The sequence below is a fragment of the Cuculus canorus genome, chromosome 2 (genome assembly GCF_017976375.1).
Source record: "Cuculus canorus isolate bCucCan1 chromosome 2, bCucCan1.pri, whole genome shotgun sequence".
NCBI lineage: Eukaryota > Metazoa > Chordata > Aves > Cuculiformes > Cuculidae > Cuculus > Cuculus canorus.
In genome coordinates this window covers 101,392,230-101,406,556 of record NC_071402.1, presented here as the reverse complement: position 1 = coordinate 101,406,556, position 14,327 = coordinate 101,392,230, and the positions used below count along the sequence as shown (strand labels likewise).

Below are 14,327 nucleotides of genomic sequence, written 5' to 3'. Positions count from 1 at the left end.
ACATTTAAAAAAATAATAGATAACAGAATCTATAAGTTATCTTAAGCAAACCTGTTCTTTTTGGCTGTTAAATATAACCAATCTAAATGAAATTGTAAGCTCAAAATCCACAAAAAGATGGAGGTGGCTTCTTGAGGAATAAGTTTTAAGATTTAGATTTTCAAGGACCAAATTCAAAACCCAAAAATGAACTTTTAAAAATCCCAAAGAGAGAGACAGAAACACAAGCAGCCAATTGCCTCAAAATTTCAGCTATTTCCTGCTTACATATTATAGACTAGTACTGCCCACTGGAATTCTTTAATGAAGAGGGAATTTCTGTCATATTCATCAAAATAATTTCTAGAAGTCATCCCACTTCCGCAGAACCCCACAGTAAACCCAGGCAGAGCTCCATCAGAAGCTTCTTTGCCAGGCATGACTTAGTATTTTCTTGGCAACAGACCTACATGTTGGGTAAGTTGAGCTAGGACCCTTTGAGTCAGAACCAGTGCTGCCAGGCTTTCCTGAAATGTGAATTCCTTTCATAAAAAAATGTTTTAAACTCTTTAAATGCATTTTTCAGCTGTATTTGATCCAAATTTGTTCCCTGTCCATTGTGCCCTGGGACATTCTGGTCTCGTTTATTAAGTGCAGCAACTGTCACCAACTTCCAAATTGCTCAGTGTCTACATAGGTGCCCTGATGTGTGCAACTCGCTCTGATGCCTCTAATTTGGCGCCTTCCTACTGACACTCCTTTAATGCAACACAGAAGTTTCCCATCTGTCCTCCATTCTTGCTGTTTTTCTCTCTCTCAGCATGCCCATCCTACCCTTTCATTTTTCCAGCAAAGTGCATTCACTTTCCTCACTGTCTTTCCTCTGTCTTCCCTGGTTCAGAGAGCCCCATCTGATCTGGAGCGTAGCAGTAAATATAATCATAACCTCTCTCTGTTTAGTCTTTTATTTTGAAGTCAATACTGGATTTTTTTTTCCATTCATTAAGATCATTTTTTGTTCTGAAATAAACAGGGATATAGCTTTACCCTCTGCTATAGAGTGCACATTTTTAAAAAATTATGCTACTGGTGAAAATAAAGATTGCTAACTGGAGTACTATTTTCAAATATCCTTTGTTATCTTTGCCTTTACTAACTAAAGAAAATTGTGTAAGGAAGGGAATATTCACACACTTCAGAAATTGATAACATAGTGGAAGCTATGTCAAACTATGGCTTAGTCAGCAGCTGAACACAGACAGTTGTGAACTGAGTTCCTCCCCCACCCCTCCAGGGAAGAGGGAAAAGGAAATGAGATAGAGAGAGACTTGGTGGTTAGAAACTAAAACTGAAACCACTTTGATGAAACAGTAACAACAAAAGAAGTAAATAATAATAATAATATTAATAAGGAAATAGTTAAATATATGTAAATATACAAAATCAAACTCCCTGATGACCATGCGTCACCATTGACACTGCACAGCACGCATGGGGAAAATCCCAGGCTGGACTCAGTGGCAGACAGGAGCTGAATTCAGGAGCTCGATAAAGGAGCTGGATTCAGGAATGCATGAATCGACAGCAGACAGTTGGATGAGGTCATCACTGGACACTGGACATTGAAGAAAAGAGCTTGATCCTCGTGATCCTTCAACTTTATACAGAGTATGACATGTGTGAAATGGAATACTTTAAGTGTCCTGACAAGAACTTTGTGGACCTTGGAGTGTACCTGTACAAAACTAGTCACTGGATTTCTAAAGGTAATTTAGAAAATTCCATTTTATAAATAAAGATGTGAAAAATATACTGCTATTTTTTTATTTAAATGAATGATGGAGGATAATGAATAATTTGGTGAAATTTATTTACAGTAGTCTGCAGCAGGCAGAAATGAAGTATTGTTGTACCACTGAAAGATTTCTTTACATCTTAATGTGGATGTAATTGCAGGATCTGGACCGAATATGATGTTCAGTTTAAAACTAAAGCATAAAAAGTTTAAAAATCTATCAGCATTTGAAGACATTTAATTTAAAAAAGATCATGTCATTAACCTCCAGATGTTGATGTGAACCTGTCTCTGTGTGTGTGAAAATATCCGGATTGATTTAAGCCTCATGTCATCTTGCTTATGCAACAGATCTTCTACTACCATAGCCATACTGGTATAGCTCTGTCAATGAAGATCTTCAATGTACACACAAAGCATACCATTGTAAGTAAAAAGCCGATGTAGTTACATCGGTCTGTGAAAAACCCGATGTAGTTTCTGACAACAAAGGTGCAGCCAGAGGTTTTGCTAGTAGAACTGTGACATCCATATGACACGGCCAAGTGTTATAATGTGCTACTTCTTTATAGAGTTTTCTCCTTACTTTTAGTGAAATTTATTGATGAATTCTCATTAAAAATCAAATCCTGGTCCAGGGATCTCTTGTGACAATAACATTATTTCACTATAAACAACTGCCTTTTCCAGTCTCTCAAAAACTCTTAGTCATTCAAATGATTTGGATTTAAGCATTTTCAGCTGCAGGCAAATGAGTGGAAAATAAGCTTTATTCTTCCTTGGGAAGAAAATGTTGGAAAAGAGTCTGTCTAAATAAATCACAATTTCTTAGTTCTATTACAAATTTCATGAAAACTGCTAGCTGTCAGAAACTTTTATAATATTCTGACTCAAGATTTCCTAACAAACGTTACTTACTGTTGTCATTTCAAGCCCTTGTTCTAATAGATACTTGAAGGTTACTCAAAGTTTGTGCTGTACTGCATTGTAGAACATCAAAATGACAGTAACACCAGCCTTGTGGAGTTGCATGACAATATATTGGCACAGCTCCACAAAAGTGCCAGTTGAAAACCTAGCTCACAGGGCTTAAATTGAAGTCAGATTTCACTTATGTCTCTAATTAAACAATGAGAGTAATAAAAACCTGACAATTAGAGTGAATTATTTCTCAGGCCAAAAATGACACTGCAAGTTTGGCACATAGGTAATCTATTTCAAGAGCTAAAACCACAGGTCAATGATTCCAGCACTCTGGAACTGAAATTATTTTTTCATTACCATAATTTTAATTATTTTAAGAATACATCTGTTTCCAAGAATGAAAAAATCAGAATCATCTACACTTATTTTTCCATATAGTTTCACATTTTTGCTACTCACTGGAGTACTTTCCACTACTCACTGGAGTCAGCACAAACACAATTTTGAGGTATAGATTTGAACAAGTCAACATATGCCATAAGATATTCCACAAACCAACAGCCTCTGAAATTGGAAGAACTCTGTACAGATTTGTTTGCATCTTGAGCTCTTTTTGCTCAAATTCCTCAAGTTCGATATCAATGTTTTGGCTGTATTTTTTTCTCCAGAAGATCCTCTGAAAAAAAAAAAAGCATTTCTTAGAGTTAGTAGAATATCTCCCTAACCTGATTTTTCAAATGTTTTGTATTACGTTTTGTTTTGTTACATTTCAAAAATCAAGTTAGGAAAAACTTGGCTGATTCATCCATGCAGGGTTCTCTGAGAATCAATGGATCTTACACACATTAAGTAAATTATGCCTAGGGTAAGAATGATAATAAAGTAAGAAATGTTTGGCTACCTTGCCTGGCAAAACTATTATGCACTTGTAGCTTATGTATTGCTTCAGATGCTCAGGGTTTTTCTCATTTCCTCACAAAAAGCTTTGTTTCAGCCAGGACTATTTACTCAAACTTTAGCAAGGAAGCATAGAATCAGAAGTAAATTTTACATGCAGATTTGAGAGGTTTACCAAGTATCCTTGATAATGACTACTAATTCCATTTCACCATTATCTAGCAATGCATTTTCATAATCAGTAAATTTCACATTAATTGCATTTTGACTCTGAACCTCTGTTTGAACATTTATTATACTCTTCACAAATACACAAGCATTATCATTATCTTGAGGCACACAGTTTTGTCCTGCAATTATTTGCATCACAGGACAAACTATGTTAGGCCTTGCTGAAGATTTGGTAGATTTTTACACCAACTGATAAAATGCTGTTTATATATACTTTGCATCAATTCTGTCTAAAATGAGAATATTATCACAAAAAAAAAAAGATACACACTAAAATAACCTGAAGTTGAATGTAAAAGAATTCCATAAAAAGTGTTTAATTTGCATATTTTTCAAGAAATTTTCTGTTTTGTCGAATTCTTCAAACTCATGAAAACATCTACCATCCAAACACTTTCAAACCTGTCATTTGGAGTACAAGGAACCAAATTAATAAAGAAACAGAGAAATACACTGGGCTTTAATTTTTTTCAAAGAGTTTTTCCTTTTTCAAAGACTAGTTATTAAAAATAGTAAACTGTCAGCCTGATTCTCCATACACTTTTGTGATTTATGTTCTTAGGAACTATTTGTTGGTCATTTCACTAAGAATACCGCATGCTACTATGAACAACCATCTGTTGTTTGCTGGTAGAAGATGAAATACCTAAATTCAGTGAAAAAAAGCTGACATGGGAAACTGAATAAAACCTTAAATGGTAATTTATTCAAATTGATGATATGTCCAATTCTTCTTCCTTACATATAATCCTGTCTTCATTCTAGATCAAATATTTGTAGTCCTTTTTATATCGGAACTGTATATTTGATTCCCTGTCTTTATTGTAATGGAGTAACTGAAGGATGAAATCTAATTACCAGGTTAGTACTGGAGTGAGAAAACCTTTCTTAATTCTATATTGAGGATATGGGAGAAGAGACAGCCTTCAGAGTGCATCTATGCCTTTGGAGGATTTCTTCCCACCTTAGGAACTACATATTCTGTTGTTCAAGATATAGAATTAATACTTTTTTCCTAGTACGTGACCCTCTCCTAGTTTGCATTCTGAATACTGCAAAGAAGGAGAGGCTACCTGGCAAAATAGATACAGTAGGTTTAAATATTTCATATAATCCTGGAGAACTAATAATTGTTTATTCCCAGCTAAATTTATTTTCCTTCCCTAAATTTCAGTTTAGTTTAGAGTAATGCAAACAGATACAGAATATTTGTACATTTCTCTTTCAGCTCCTGAGACTAAGGTGTTTGTAAATATCTCCTGCCATTTCTTGGAGCAAGATTCTGCCACTTCTCTTTGTGATACTCAATAGCACTCATGTAGAAAAGTGGCAGGCTGCATGTTTTCCCCAAGAAGAGAAGGTTAGTTATTTTTCCTTTTAAAGAAAGATCACTAACACTAAAATATTTATTTAAATAATTCAACAAATATCTAGGATTCAACTTATCACAAATGAGGCTGGTAACTGAATAAATATTTCATTATTAGAGATAGAGGATTTAGATCAAGACTAAGTGTTTTCATATTGGCTGCATTGCAATGGATAAAATTTTACAATAATAGATACAGTTTAAGCAAAGATATCAGCAGATCATTTATCATGGGGTTTGGTCTTGTATATTTTTATATTTGCTGCTATATTCTTGTACAAAAATTGTTTAAAGTGATTAAATTCTAGCTTACCTTACCATAACTTGTGTGCCCATAATTTTTTTTCTCATATTCATTGTGAGAATGTACTATTTTCATTTAGAATTCAATTGTTTGTGAATTATTTCAAATCTCAAAAGGAAATATTGAACAATGGATAGATATTATATTCCTACAGAAAAAGCTGTCTTTGCATGGGAGTGTTATACTTGTGTGTGAATCTGGAACCTGAGAAAGTGTTATACTAACTTAGAATGAGTTTTATAAGATATCACATCAGTGTTAAAACTGAACAAGCTTGCAAAGTTTGTTATCTGCGTGTTCTAAATCTTTCTCTGAAAGGGCTGGAGTTTATTTGGATACATGCCATTTTATCCAGTACTTCATCACTCTTTTTAACATGCTTAGAGCCCTGTGTCATGAAACCTATCAATCAATGGTATTCTAATTAACACAATTCTGCCAGACACTGGTTCATATTCTTTCCTATTTAGTTCCCCAAAGTAGAATCATGCATGGCTGTAACATTTACTTTCATAAGTTTTTTTGTTGTGCTTCAAACTTGTACATGTAGCAAATGTTTTAAAGTACCAATATAGGACTAGAAAGGAACAGAATCTGGGCTACAGATCTAAAATATTTCTGAAGCTATGTGAAATCATTGCCAAAAATATGAAAAATGGTAAGAACAAAAAATCTCTACTTCCTCCCTTCATGAAATTTTTCAATTTTTAAACTATCTTTGGCATGTTTTTCACCACTGGAAACATTCAGTCTGGGATTCAAGAAGGAAATACAAATACCATTCCATTTTTGCATTCAGAAATGAAAGAAACCTCTCTTCACTGGCTTTCCTGATCTTGTAAGATACAAGTCCTGAATTGAGTCCATTGAATGGAGAAACAGAAATTGTGTACAAAGGCTGATATACACTCACCCCTCCATTTGTACTATAAATCACAGAATGCTATCTCAAACAGTGAGATCAAAGACTTTATTCAGCCTGTGTGGTATCAACAAAGCAAAATCTTTATCCAGCTAATAAACTTAGTAGCTAAATTAAGAATATTGCCTTAAGCTTTGTAAAAAGTAGCACGATGGCAAATAAATAAAAAATGTGATTTTTTTTTCAGGCAATCCAAGGAACATTTTGTTTTGATTCAACTTGCTTTTGTTCTGTTTTCTCTTGTCAGGAAGACAGTCACGCCGACATGTGTTTTCAGATGTTCTCAGACTTCATTTGCTAGTAGGAGTAGCATGTGGTTTATAGAAAAAGGAAGATCAGATGCCTTTCAGATGTTCCTTGTACAATGCTGAAAGAAATGGTCATTTATTTTCTACTTGGTCCTCGTGTCGTCTCTTTGGAAAACATCAGCATATACACTGAAGCCAGTTATTTGTCCATGGAATTATTTTTGGTCATGTTTAGCCAAAGACAAAACAGAAGGCCATGCATCATATGAGATATATGGAACAGGTAATAACTTCCGTAGAATGAACTTGTGCTAAAACAAGAGAGTTTATCTCTTTTTTCCCCCCAATATATATCACACCAAACCTAATCCTCTAAATATCTTCAGAAATTTCTGACACATTTTCTTTAAGGTGTCAGAACTAATGTATTCAACTTCTCTTTTATCTGTACATTAAAAGGTAGCAGAAGCCTATCTCAAAATATTTCTGCCATATTTTCCAGGTCTATGAATATAATAGGCATCAGAACAAAAGGATAACACCACAGATAATTCACTATTTTTTCTGTGTTTATAGCTCCAAAAGCAACATTTATATTTAAGCTAAGAAAATAATAGGCAACATTTTTATAATCTACAGATACCTTAACTGCTTTGTGACCAAGCAAACTAAAAATCCTTCAAACATACTAAAAATTAGCAGTCTACAGAGACATTCTTTACCAGATGCTCTCTAAAACAGTCCCTTGAATTACATGGCCTCACTAAAGGAAAAAAAATAAAAAAGAGAGACAAAGGAGAAATAATTAAGAAAAGAGAGAAAAAGAAACAAAAAAAAAAAAAGAAAAAATACAAAAAGAAAAAAGAGAAAAAAGAAAAAATATTGAAAAACAGAAAAAAATAGGGTAGAAAAGAGAGGAAAAAGAAAAAAGTTCAACATGTATCATTTGTTGGAATGGTGGGCCTACAAAGAAGGGAAATTTCCTAAATGTGAATTTTGAAGTTCATAAAGATCAGGTCTTTGGTACAAGAGTGAAAGTAAGCTTTGTTAACTGCTGCATACTTGAAGGATTCTGAAAGTACCATGTTAAATTTTATTTTCATTGTAGCTAATTCAGAATTTCACCAATTCAAAGTAGGACAATATCAGCCAATGTGACAAAAAATATTTCTTTTCCTCTGAAATGTTATATACTTTTACGTATTGTCTGATCACAGCAATGAATCTACAATTGTATTTAAAAAATTACTGAGATTTGTCACTACCTTTTTTTGCAAACAGCTCCTCATTAAGTAGCTATGCAGCATTACAAAATAGTGTTCACATTGGCTTTGGTGTCTTGCAAGGGACATTTGTGTTCCATTGGCACAGTGCCTAGAAAATATGGAATGTTATAAATACTTTCTCATGTTTATATGTTACAACTATAATTACAATAATGAATTCTGATTGGTTGCAGTATCAGCAAAGAGACAATCAGATGAAACTTAGTTATGGAGTCATCTGGAAAGTTTGTCTGGTTTACACTGAAGTCTAAGGAAACTTCAGGGCAATCTGTGTAACAGAAGCACATTAAATTAAAAATCATTTGAAGTTTAGAACTGATTTCTGTTAAAGAATTATGAAACCATAGTCTGATAAAGCATAAAAGTGAATTAAACTTCTCTATCCTGTATGTTTTCTTACCCTTTATCTGTGTTTAGCTACAAGAAAGATCATAACAAGAAAATGTCAAACGCGGATGCGAGCAAGAAAATTGACATGATGCTTAAAAGGACCATCTGGTCCCTAAAGTTCATAACACTAGTGTTCCTTCTTCCGGCCTTCTGAAGCCTTACGATTACATCAGCTTTCATATACAGAGAAAGAGAAATTGGTTCTGTTTTATAGTTAGAAGAGAAAAAACCCCAACACCTAGCTTAAAGCAATATCAAACAACATATTAAAGGAAACCTACATATTTTGAAAGAAGTTTAGAATGACTAAAATGAAGAATACTATGAGTATAATGGGATGATGTAAATTAAATTCTTAGTTAGTTCTTACAGAACACCATTTTCTTGAAGAATTATGCCTTAGGCTGAACAATGAGGAGAAATTCTGGCATATATAAAATTACTAATTGTTCATTTAATTTTTTCATGACTAATTTAATCTTAATCCCAATCCCACTGCAGTGCATTCCAAGAAATTTTTACCCTAGGGACTTTCAGTCTCTTGCTCAGCTATGACAACTGTATCTGTCTCATCAGGAAAAAGATATTAAGCAATGTTACTTACTATAATTAACACAATTCCATTTTAAAGTTTCAAAACTCCTTTCAAAGTCCATACAGTAATAAAATGTGTATAAAATCAAGTATATTTAATGATATATTGTAAACCACAGTTTCTTTGAGGGCTTTCTAGAAAACAACAACAAAAAAAACCCTCGAAGAAACAAACCTCTGTGAGAAAAAGCTACAACAATCAGATCAAAAGTCTTTGTAGAAGGAGTCCAATGAGCCCAAACAATAGCATTGATGGTTTGCGCTAGCTTCCACAGTAAAAACTTTTGGCTGTACTTACTGTTATAACAGTCTAAGGAAGAACATTACAGTTGTGTGCTTACACAACAAATTAAAATCTCTAGATAGGTAGTGATGAATTTGAGCTAGGCGGTTTTAGAATGAAAATATATTTGTCTCTACTAACATAGACCTTGGATTTTGTGATTACAAATAAATTTAAGAGATTCTATATTACATGTGTAGTGCCATCACTGTAAATCAGCTGCCTATATTTATTATATAATTAGGAATGTTAAATAAAACTACTAAGTAAGATGTAATTTTCAGGGCATATGTGTAAGACCGATTCCACCCCCACCCAAAACATGTATTTCTAAACAGTCTCAAAGACCTGTGTCTCTAGATCCTTTTCTCAGGGCTAATGCATCCAACAACCTCTATGCAAATCTTTCTAGCTAAAGCACAGTCTTTGGCCTGCATCCTTCACTTATGACCATGGTGCCTTGATGCAAAATATTAACTTAGGTGATCTTACCTATTGAGATTCCTTTTGTCATTAAGATGTAACACATGCCTTTCATCTTTTCTACTCCACTTTCTGCTACTAAAAGGAAGACTAGAACCTCCAAGGGTCTTGATAATTTCTGTTCTTCCCATGAAAAGTTCTTGGCTCCAAAGAGTACCGATGACTAGGTAAGCATATCTTACTTTAGTATGTTTGTCTATTATTAAAATAAACTATACACTCCTTTAGGCCATCTGTTTCTTAGGTCAGTTTCTTTTTTCCCCTGCCAACAACCAAATAATAATCTAATGTTCATGTTAAGAAAAACTACAAGCACTGCTGCTTGCCTCTGATCTGTGTTTGTTTGTAATTAAAAATACATGAAATAAACTGAACCTTGCACTTGCAAGAGCTGAGTGAATGCACTTTTTAATATGCAGTTGTTTATTATTTATTTTCTGTCTTCTGCAGTCAACTTTTAAAAAATAAGAGTTTTTTATAGTTCACAAGAAGTCACAGACAGTAGTCTTTTACGTAAGTAAAGTCTTTGGAACACTTGAAGAATAATTTGGTGCCAAACTCTTAAATCACTTTGCAAGTTCTATGCCATCTGAAATCCATGGCATAATTTAAATTTAAATTAATTACTTTGTCTTTTTTAAATCTGTTAAACATACAAATCAAACAAAGTAATTTATGAGAACTACTGGATGACTGTCCAGTTAGAAGAGATTTGAATAGGCAAATTCTGTTCCACTTACGGGAAAAAAACCCAACTAGAAAATGTAACGCTTTTTTAGTTCGAAGGAAAAAGGAGAATGGTGATACAGGTTTCTCTAAGAAAGATGTGTGTGTCAAGTCATTGACCTCAATATTCTTCAAGAAGGAGACAAAAAGTCTTGTAGACTTATGGCTAAGGAAGAACACACTTATCTGTGACCTTCTTCGTGGAAATTTGTATTCAAATACAAACATTGAAGATGAACGTGATTAGATGAAGTACTTCATAAGTAACTGACACGGTGGTAGGACATGGCTTGACCAGAGGGAACAAGAAACACATTGGACTCTCTGTTCTAGGTTTATGACAACTCCTGCCCAGAATTTTGCTAGCACAGCTCATGCAAAGGCTGGATATACGCTGGGAGCATCACCACTAGGTGAAATCCAGAGCACCACATAGACAAGATAAGTGGCTAGGCAGAGCTAAAAAGCCGTCATGCAGCTAATTTCTCCTGCAAAATTGCTGTCTCCTGCATATTGGTTGTCTGGCAGTTTCGTCAGAATTCACTAACTTGTGGTGTAGACCACATTTCCAAACTGGAAGGCCAGCTTATACACCGCTTTTGAAGTGGATCAAACAACACCTGGACTGTTCAAGATTTTGTGCTTCCTAATGTGAAATAGGGGATGCTTGCAGTGTGACAAAGAAGGAAAGATAAGCACTCGCACCTTCAGTTAGGTAACTATTTTGCTGATAAGTGCATGAGTTGTAAGTTGCAAGTTTTAAGTTATCAGTTACAAGGTATAAATTAGAGAACTTGTGAGAGATAGACCTCATGACTTAAGTAACGATTCAATGAATTCACATGACAGGCTAGTCATAAAAAGGGGATTGAGCCCTTGTTTGTCATGTTTGTTTCTTTTCTTAATGAGCTCATGAATTAAAGTTTAATTCACATTTTATCCTGTAAATTTGAGAGATCCAAGTAGACTGTGGCAAGCTTATAAGTAGTTTGCACGTGTGTGATTGACCAAAGTAGAGAAGTCTGAAATATATACTTTGTAAAAAGAAAAAAATTATCAGCAAGAAACTAGTCTTTTGTAAATTTGTTTTGCTCTCAAGTATCTTTGTTTCTTTCTGTAGCTAATGGTACACTAAATTTCATTCCTCGTATTTAAGAAAAAAATGCTGATATCATTAGTCTCCTTGCCTAAGATTTTCTTTTGCTATAAGTGGAAGAAAATCCAAGGGGAGGAGATGAAAAGAAGAGTATTTCTTTTTATATCATTAAAGGTATAGCTTTAAATTAACTGAAGGGATTAATTGCCCTCAGCTCAGTGTAACAAATGGCTTTTATTTTAAGAAAATCATCTTCTTTCAGCATCTTAAGTATATTCATTTTACATTTTTCTTTCAGCTTGTACCTACATTTATTTTTGAATACCTAAATAAAAAATCCCCAAATACAAACAACTTGAAAGCAGCTGGTATTTTAATAAGAAAACCAACAGCAGAAGTACTATGTTCAAAGACAAAACTTGCACTGGTTCACTTTGGCTGATCACCATCAACTTAAAATAGAGAAAGTACAACTAACTCTCAAGTGGCAGATTCACACCTTGGCAGTAATACTGAGCACTCATTCCTACTACCTGTGTTTGCAAGATTTCCCTGTGAAGTGGATGTATGAATTAATTTAATTTAAAATGTTTTTTAGGATTTTCAATGGATTCTTTATGAAGTTTTCTGAAGCTGTTTTGATTACCAGTTTATCTATGTCATCCTTCATAAAACTGGATGTGCACAACTGGCAGACACTTTTAGGAATGTGAACTTGAGTAAGAAAGAAAGGATATTATAAGGTAGAAATAAAACTCTTACGTTAAGACTGGAAACCCAACTGTGCTGTGCATGGAATGTTGTGAATCATCATTTGTGTTGAAAAAAAATACAAATAAAAATAAATCCTGAAGCCACTGCTGCTGTTCAAGATATTTTGGTGTAAACAGACTTCTTTTGGATGGGGACCAGAAGCCTAGGTTACATGGGATGTATAGCTAGATAATGAGTATACTAGGATCTATTTTAGTTCATTTTAAAGAATAAAATAATCTGACTTCTATATTTAAAAACATTGGCGAAGACAGCTTGAACAGAGAAGATATCTCTCTATCTTTTTTCTTACATTTTCTCCTGGAGGAGTTCACTTAAAAGAGTTCTGTCTCCACTGTTTTTCACTACACTGTGAACCATAGAAACAGATAATTATTTAGGTTGGAAAAGACCTTTAAAATCACTGATTCCAACCCTATACCTAACACTACCAAGTCTGCCACTAAACTATGTCCCTCAGCACCACATCTACACATCTTTTAAATACCTCCAGGGATGATGACTCAACCACTTCCCTGGGTATCCTGTTCCAGTGCTTCTCAACACTGCCTGTGAAGAAATTTTTCCTGATACCTAATCTGAACTTGGTACAACCTGAAGCCATTTCCTCTCATCTCATAACTTGTTACTTGGGAGAAGAGACTAACACCTACCTCTTTTCACGTAGTTGTAGAGAGCAACAAAGTCTCCCTTCAGCCTCCTTCAGCCTCCTATTCTCCAGACTAAACAAGCCCAATTCTTTCTGCTGCTCCTTATAAGACTTGTGATCCAAATCCTTCACCAGCTTCATTGCCCTTCTCTGAACACACTCCAGCACCTCAATACCTTTCTGGTAGTGAGGGACCCAAAACTGAACACAGTATTTGCATGACAGCCTTACCAGTGCTTAGTACGGGAAGATGTTCGCTTCCCTCATCCTGCTGGCCACACTATCTCTAATACTAGCCAGGATGCTATTGGCTTGCTTGGGCTAGAGAGTTAAAAATTGTATGCACAGTGTAAATAGAAAAGAGGGCAGGAAAAAGAGAGAGAGAAAAACCACAAATACTTTAATTAAAATAGTCATGTTTTTTGTGTTTGAGACATTTTTGACAAATGTTCTCTGGGAAAAAAAGCATATGGGTTTAATTGGGATCTTCCTCTGTGCTCTTCCATAAAAGCAGCAAATGCATCTGCCTGGAAGAGTTAGGATTGTGATTGTAGCATTTATAAAGACATCCCATTCTCTTAAGCAAACTTAGCAATTACATTTTTAGAATGTTAGATATAGAAATGTACAAACAGTTATGAAATTTGGGTATGACTTTGACTGTTCCACATACACAATAAAAGTAACTACAGTACAAGTGAACATTCTTTACTTATCCTTTACATAGAGAGATAACATTGTTTAGTTTCTACCTGAGAATTTACCCATGAGGCCTTTCAACATTTTCTGTTATTTATGGAACAACAACATTCAAAAAATGTGCATTAATGAAGAAAATATATGATTTTTTCTTCAAGAAATTAATTGAATTCCCATGAGGGAAAGTGTTGTCACTGATTTCTATTATACTTATTTCAGAATCAGGCATTTTCTTGAAATTTCAAGTATGGCAAGAAAATTGCAGAAGTTTTGAAGATACAAGTATCTTCATAAAGAAACAATCTGATCTGCTACAATAATGTTTGTTTAAAATGTTTAAACAGAATTTGGTTGAGAAATACTAAATAGTTTTAAGGCTTCAGATACAACATGGATTTGGAAAACCAGCAAAATTCCTGGAAAAAGGCAATTTCAAAAGTAGTTTTCACACAACTTTGATTTTTCTTCCTTCTTTGTTATTTATCAAAATTGTCTTTGAAAATCAACTGACAAATAATCTGCTAAAATTATCATATCAGTTAAGGTATGAGGTAGAAAAGAAGCTGACATTTCTTCATCAAAAATCATTCCACTTTGGAATTCTTTGATTAGAATGAAAATGCTAAATTTCTTTTGAAATATATAAATTTAAGTTTAATTTAGAAATATTAAAATAGC

At 34.1% G+C, this 14,327-nt stretch overlaps 1 long non-coding RNA gene across 2 annotated transcripts; it reads left to right on the top strand.

Annotated features, from left to right (window-relative positions):
* The first annotated feature begins 1,327 nt into the window (after positions 1-1,327).
* Positions 1,328-12,305, top strand: LOC128851490 (uncharacterized). 2 transcript variants are annotated; one of them, XR_008448862.1, is made up of 5 exons: positions 1,328-1,745; positions 5,055-5,186; positions 6,669-6,952; positions 9,791-9,872; positions 10,765-12,305. It is a non-coding gene; the product is annotated as an uncharacterized LOC128851490 (long non-coding RNA). The 2 variants fall into 2 exon arrangements; XR_008448861.1 differs by having other exon boundaries at positions 9,791-12,305.
* The last annotated feature ends 2,022 nt before the right edge of the window (positions 12,306-14,327 follow it).